The sequence below is a fragment of the Bos indicus x Bos taurus genome, chromosome 26 (assembly GCF_003369695.1).
Source record: "Bos indicus x Bos taurus breed Angus x Brahman F1 hybrid chromosome 26, Bos_hybrid_MaternalHap_v2.0, whole genome shotgun sequence".
Taxonomy (NCBI): Eukaryota; Metazoa; Chordata; class Mammalia; order Artiodactyla; family Bovidae; genus Bos; species Bos indicus x Bos taurus.
Genome location: NC_040101.1, coordinates 42875697 through 42883376, shown reverse-complemented (window position 1 = coordinate 42883376; position 7680 = coordinate 42875697). Strand labels below are relative to the sequence as shown.

Here is a 7680-nt window from a genome sequence, read left to right as displayed (position 1 = left end):
ACTTCCACAGCATCATCTTTCAGGATTTGAAATAGCTCAACTGGAATTCCATCACCTCCACTAGCTTTGTTTGTAGTGATGCTTTCTAAGGCCCACTTGACTTCACATTCCAGGATGTCTGGCTCTAGGTCAGTGATTGCACCATCGTGATTATCTGGGTCGTGAAGATCTTTTTTGTACAGTTCTTCTGTGTATTCTTGCCATCTCTTCTTAATATCTTCTGCTTCTGTTAGGTCCATACCATTTCTGTCCTTTATCGAGCCCATCTTTGCATGAAATGTTCCCTTGGTATCTCTATTTTCTTGAAGAGATCCCTAGTCTTTCCCATTCTGTTGTTTTCCTCTATTTCTTTGCATTGATCACTGAAGAAGGCTTTCTTATCTCTTCTTGCTATTCTCTGGAACTCTGTATTCAGATGCTTATATCTTTCCTTTTCTCCTTTGCTTTTTGCTTCTCTTCTTTTCACAGCTATTTGTAAGGCCTCCCCAGACAGCCATTTTCCTTTTTTGCATTTCTTTTCCACAGGGATGGTCTTGATCCCTGTCTCCTGTACAATGTCACGAACCTCATTCCGTAGTTCATCAGGCATAGCACGTGCTATTTCCTTGTACTAGAATGCCCATCCTCCACTCACACATGCCTTGGGTCTCAGTTTAAACAGTTGCTGTTCTGAAAGGCTTTCCTCACTCCCACCCAGTCCCACACTAGGTTAGGTTTCTGTGTTGGTGGTGTTGCTTCTGTTTCTTTTTAAAATGATTATTAACAAGTGATAGCAATGAATATCCATCATCTCATATAGGTACAAAATTGAATGGAAACTTTTCTTGTGATGACAACTCTTAGGGTTCACCCTCTTAACAAATCCATATACAACATACAGTAGTGTTCCTTGTATTTATCACGTTGTACATTACATCCCTAGTACTTTTATAACTGAAAGTTTGCACCTTTTGACTGCCTTTATCCCATTTCCTCATGCCCGCCTCTGGTAACCACAAATCTGATCTCTTTTTCTAGGAATGTGTTTGTTTTTTAGGTATCATTGCAGATCCCCGTGTTTTGTTCTGTTTAGCACCCTGTACTTCTTTTTCATGATACTTATGACTCAGTCAGTCACTGGGGCGTAGATTTGCTCAGTGCATATACCCTGTATCTGGTTTGTTAACCACTGAATACCTAAAGACTAACACAGCATTCTGCAAGCTTTTCAAACTGTGCTTCACAATACAAAAAAATAAAATTTATATCAAAAACAACACACACACATATATATAACTGAAACAAAAGTTTCAAGAACACTACATACCCTTTCTAGATGCAATTCACTTTGTATTTTCTATTATATTCTGGCTTGAATATGTTGTATACGACTCAGTATCCTGATTTTACAGTCTACTAATAAATTCAACCCTCATTTTAAAAAATTACTCATCTAATCTACTGGTACCTTGGATAAAGTAGAAAAAGACCAACATTCTATGCTTAATATATAAAAAACTACATATATGGATCATAAAAAGTAGAGATGGTATGATATGTCTTAAGAATAATTAGCCTTATCATTATTATCATTAGTATTTTATATTCTACTAAGGCTGGAAAAGAAGTTTATTTTTAAAAATTTACAAGTTTAAATGTAAAAAAATAATAACTCGACACCTTAGTCAATGAATCCTACACTAGCCATGGAAATCAATTAACTAGTATCAGTGTGCTCATACATGCCCTTTTATAGCAGTTTTATGGTATTCTGAAAATTGTACTTGTAATAAAATGTGAGAAACTAAATAAACAAATGTCCATCTATGCTTGGCAAATTGTAGGTCTTTAGGTAATTGAAGAATAAACAAATCAAAAATATTTACCAATCACTATTTATTTTATTTGTTTATTTAATTTTATTTTATTTTTTAACTTTACAACATTGTATTGGTTTTGCCATATAGCAAAATGAATCCGCCACAGGTATACATGTGTTCCCTATCCTGAACCCTCCTCCCTCCTCCCTCCCCATACCATCCCTCTGGGTCGTCCCAGTGCACCAGCCCCAAGCATCCAGTATCATGCATCGAACCTGGACTGGCGACTCGTTTCATACATGATATTATACATGTTTCAATGCCATTCTCCCAAATCACCCCACCCTCTCCCTCTCCCACAGAGTCCAAAAGACTGTTCTATACATCAGTGTCTCTTTTGCTGTCTCGTATACCAGTCACTATTTAAACCGAATTTGTTTGTTTATATTGTATAACATTTTGATCATTGCTTTATCTCTCCTAGGATAAGGAGGCCCCAGGAGGGCTAACCTAGGTTTATTTTTACATAATGAAAGCAAGCCTTGCCATTCAAGGAACTTCATTCCCCAAGATTAGACAGATGAGATCAAGGTCATCTATTTGATCTCATTCTGATCAGTTGGTTTTTCTTTGTCCCAAGGCCACAGAGAATGCCAGGACCCCTCAAATAGGAAACTGATACATTTTTAAATAATTAGTTAATGTAATGCCTTCTTTTACTGTCATATTTTGCTACTCCATGAGATACCTCAAACCTCTGGCTTTCTTTTCATCATCTCCACTCCTCACCATCCAGGCACCAACCATACCAAGTGACCAACAAATCCTCCCAGGCCGACCATCTCACAGTAGTGACAGTTTTCTGCAGCACCAGGTGAATCCAGGGTAAGATTTCCCCACACGTTGGGAAATCATACACACCCAGACTGAGCCTTCACTACGAAAACCAAAAAACCTGCCTGGTGAGGGGCGTCCACTCCCGAGGAGGTTGTGGAGAGATGCAGTACTTAGAGAGCTGTCAGCTGGGAGGGGCCTGACGCCTCCCTCAGGATTCATTCCAACGTCACAATTCCAGGGCAAAGCAACAGTTCCGGGAGTGTTTTTGCTTAACTTTGTCAGGCATTGCTCTGGGAAAAGTCTAGGAATATCTAGACTTCCTTGTGTTTGAGAGCTGAAAACTGTGGGCAGAACTAGCATTCCAACAGTACGCTTTATATTACCAGATGTCATTATGGAATGACTGACTGTAAAATAAAATAAAACACAGAATGAACAAGCACTTCTGTTAGTAGTTGCTTCCTAGAAAAGCAGACTCCTCTTATTAGAACTGAAGCTAAGCATGTCCTCTAATTTCAGTGTTGGGGCCTGTGGTTTATAAATCCTTACAATTTACTCAAAATTAGGAGGGTCTTTATTTTTTTCAGTGGGCTTTATGACTCTTAGAAATTTCCTCCATAGACTGGAGCTCTTATCAGAGAATTGAGAATGTTGAGTTTATATCTTTGGAAATACATTTGCCTGTTCTTTAATAAACACAGTTGCCACTGAGATTGCAAGTAACGAACAGCCTTGGCTCTCAAATTACCTCAGTACATGGCTGATTACATGGCTCTCTTCAAATCTGAATGAGCAGCTTATATAAAAAGAAGCCTGCTTTCCCCAACATGATCTGACACTATTTATTTGGTTATGTAAATACCTTATGTGTTCTATTTTTCTAAGCCTGCATTTATCTGCATACTTGACCTAAAACTCCACACTTTATTCCATGTAATACAATGATATAAGGAGTGTGAAACATTCTCTTAAATTACCATAGGCTTAATATCATTTTGGCATAGCAGAAAACAAGGGACTTAATATAAAAGAAAGCTTAGTTATCCAAATTGCAGTGAGTTCTACTTTTTAAAATATATGTCACTTAAAACACATCAAAATAATATTCACCTCAATGATTTTTAATACAAAATTCATGTTAATATGGTAAAGAAATGACAACAGTAATTTTGTAGATTCTGCTTGGGTTGTAGTGACCCAATTATCTGGTCAAAGGGCTGCATGGATGCAAGAGACAGGGTGAGTTAAAGTTTAACTCCCAGGAATTGTAAACCAAACCTAAAGCCACTGAACCTTTGGAGTTTGATATGATGATTAGAGCATAACCAGAGTGACACGTTGAATTCGCCATAATCAAGGAAACCTTTTCCGGGTGGGAATCTCTGAAATCACTCAGGTATGGTTCATGTGTTTTGATTTTTCTATTTCAACTCTGTGAAACTGTGCCATGTGGATCAGTGGGAATGCAGTGAAACAGCTTTTACGCGCTTCCACAAGAGAGCTGAATTCAGGGATATTTCTAGTTTGCTTTTATACTGATAAAGCCATCTGAAAACAAAAGAAAATATTAGAATGATCATATAATCTCAAAATGAGACAACAGCCAGCTTTTGTTCTTTGAGTTAATCAATTTCTGAGGGTAAAAAAATCATGCAGATTTATCACATCAGGTTCAAGAGTCAGGCTAATGTTTCTGAGAAATGTATTTAGCAATAGCCAGACAGCCGGGAGAGTTGTGGTTGACTGTCTGTTCTGGTCCTCGGATCCGGGGAAGCATAAAAGTGTAATTAACAAGAGAAATGGTATTAACAGCAATGACAGATTCTGCGTTCTCTGTGGGGGTCATAATTTCTACCATATTTTAGATTTCACATATTCATTTATCTCCCTTCCTTTCCTCCTTTATCCTGCACCACCACCAAAAACATAAGAAAACAAAACAAAAGCAGTCATGGAAAATTTTTGGTCTTGAGTGTATTAAATCTCTACCTTCAGATGGCTTAATTATTAGATCTTTTCCTTTCAGGATGGTTTGGGCAGCTGTGCTGCAGTGGATATATTTCACGTGACCATTTTGTTCACTCCAAAAAGATGATTCACAATCAGACTATGATGGTATTCTATCTAAAAAAGGAAATCAATCAGGGCACTTACCAGGAATATCCCATTCCTCCCAGAAATCTCTTAAATATTCTAATTGAAATAGTTTTGTTCTATAATTGTCAGAGTAAGTTCCAGGGAGAATGGTAAAGAAGCGTGTTCCAAGTCAAATACGTTTTTTGGACTGTTCACCTGGGTACTGTGTGTCTTTAAGAAGATGACTAACATAGCATTATTTTGCATTGGGCAGGATTCGTGTTTTGTAAAACATGCATTGGCAAATTTAACTCTTGCTATAATTTAGGAGCATCAAAGATGTGGTAGTCTGGCCTGAAAAATTCTTTATTATATGTGCTGAGATGCATACAACAGAGCATAGGTTAAGAAATAAAAGTGAAATCACTTATTTTAAAGCACTGAAGCATTGCTCTGCTAAATATAGGTAATAAACAAATGACTTACAGGTTCATCTTTAAGGACCATATTTTCTGGAATAGTATGGATACTCTCCATTTGAGAAAATTCTCACATTTTACTGTTTCAGTTTATTATTTATCAAATGTAAGGGAAGGGGAAAGATGGTTGTCCAAAAAAAAAAAAAAGAAAGAAAGAAATTAGTTATCATGGACAAACCTAAAGTAACATAGTGGATATGAAAACATTGAATATTTAGTTATTATGCTCACCTGGGCTAATACCAAGTTGGTTTTGTGTCATTTCAAATGTAACCTTCCCTACACTGTATTCAGTGGATGTTAATACATGTGGCTTCCAAAGGGGGACTGTGTTGTTAAGTAAGTTGAGGAAATGGCAATTAGACAATTAAAGCAGGTCTTGTTACTACATGAGTATTTTGAGTAATAATAATGATAACAGACATTTATTAAGCATATGGCCAAGTGCATGTCTAAGTACTTTTCATGCATTTATCTCAAGCTATTCTTAGAATAGCCATATATGTTAGATACTACTATAACATTTTACAACTGAGGCATGAATAAGTTACCAAATGGGCTGAACATCACCCAGTTAGGAGGTGGCAGAGCTAAGCACCCCAATCAGGTGTTCTGACTCCAGAGCCCAAGCATAAAACCATGAGACTGTCCTCACAAGAAGATTTATTCTATGTATAAATAGCTTCCTTGGTGGCTCAATGGTAAAGAACATGCCTACCAATGCAGGAAACGTGGGTTCAATCCCTGGGTTGGAAAGATCCCCTAGAGAAGGAAATGGCAACCCACATCAGTACTCTTGCCTGGGAAATCCCATGGACAGAGGAGCCTGGTGGGCTACCATTCACAGGGTCACACAGAATAGGACATGACTGAACAATTAGACAGCAACAAAAAAATATGTTCATTCATTGTGATTATCTAGGAGAGTAGGCAATGTTTTGTTTCCTAAGCTTAATTTACAAGAGTGCATCTTCTTTTGGTGACATTATCTCAGAAATGGTACTCCTCAGAACACAAATGAAGACAGAACAAATCATTTTTATAGTCCATGTCCAGCATCCATAGCAACCAGAATTGACTGAAACCATCACTATTTCAATCACCATGATCAAAACTCTAAGGCAATTTAGAGTCTAACCATCTTCCGTCAAACAGGAGCATGTTTATCTTAGAGATTTTTCAAATTAATTATAGATAGAACACTGGACTTTTCTCCTGACAGAGCTAGGCTGGAATGCCTGTTCCCAAATTCCTTAGGTTTGTGACCTTAGGCATGATATTCAACTCTGAATCTCAGATTCTTCAAATGTAAAAGTGAAGTGAAAGTTGCTCAGTCACGTCTGACTCTTTGCGACCCCATGGACTGTCAGGCCCCTCTGTCGGTGGGATTCTCTAGGCAAGAATACTGGAGTGGGTTGCCATTCCCTTCTCCAGGGGATCTTCCCAACCCAGGGATTGAACCCAGGTCTCCCATATTGCAGGCGGATTTTTTTACCATCTGAGCCACCAGGGAAGCCCCTTCAAATATAAAATGGGGGTTAAATCTGTCCTGCAGAATTTAGTAAAGATCACAGGAGGTGACAAAGCAAAACTAATTAAGCATAGTCCTTGGCAATGTGAATTTAAAAATTCAGCAAAACTCTCTTCCCTGTCCATTTCCCTATTGGTATAAACCTCCAATAGTTTCCTAAAACTTTCCAGAGTTTCTTAAAACTTTCCAAACTTCCCCATTAGTTCCTCTTTGTCAAAACAATGCTGCTGCTGCTGCTGCTGCTGCTAAGTCGCTTCAGTCATGTCCGACTCTGTGCGACCCCATAGACGGCAGCCCACCAGGCTCCCCCGTCCCTGGGATTCTCCAGGCAAGAACACTGGAGTGGGTTGCCATTTCCTTCTCTAATGCATGAAAGTGAAAAGTGAAAGTGAAGTCGCTCAGTTGTGTCTGACTCTTAGCGACCCCATGGACTGCAGCCCACCAGGCTCCTCTGTCCATGGGATTTTCCAGGCAAGAGCACTGGAGTGGGGTGCCATTGCCTTCTCCCCAAAACAATGCTAATATATTTTAAATCAAACACTGTACATAAACAATGAAGTTTTGATGAGTCACAAAGAGAAATCCTATTTGTTCAGAAAATAAGAGAGTTTATCATTTTCTTTTATTCCAAAAAACAAGCATCCTATACCATTTTTATTTTAGAGAATGTTTCTCAAGAAGACTCTTAGTTAAGAATCCAAAGCCTTTTCCACTGAAACCCACAGGACATCTTGTCACAGTGTGTGTTCGTTTCATCATTCAGCCAGTTGATGTTACAAATCTGTTTCAATAACTGTCTTTTAAAATGCTGTCATCCCTCGGGACGCTGGGTACTACGCTGGGTACTATTGCACAATGGTTTTCATTACCTTCTGTGTCTCTAAATGACTCAATAAGTTCAAACAAGATGGTATTGATCCACAGAGGATAAACACCATTTTATCTTATTCATGGAAAC

At 38.3% G+C, this 7680-nt stretch overlaps 1 protein-coding gene across 2 annotated transcripts in view; it reads left to right on the top strand.

Moving 5' to 3' along the window:
- Positions 1-3939: 3939 nt before the first annotated feature.
- Positions 3940-7680, top strand: part of A1CF (APOBEC1 complementation factor) — a 102682-nt gene continuing 98941 nt past the window's right edge. For both annotated transcript variants that reach the window (XM_027528669.1, XM_027528667.1), the window contains exon 1: positions 3940-4032. The gene's annotated coding sequence lies outside the window, so the exon portion shown is untranslated. The remainder of the gene's footprint in view (positions 4033-7680) is intronic.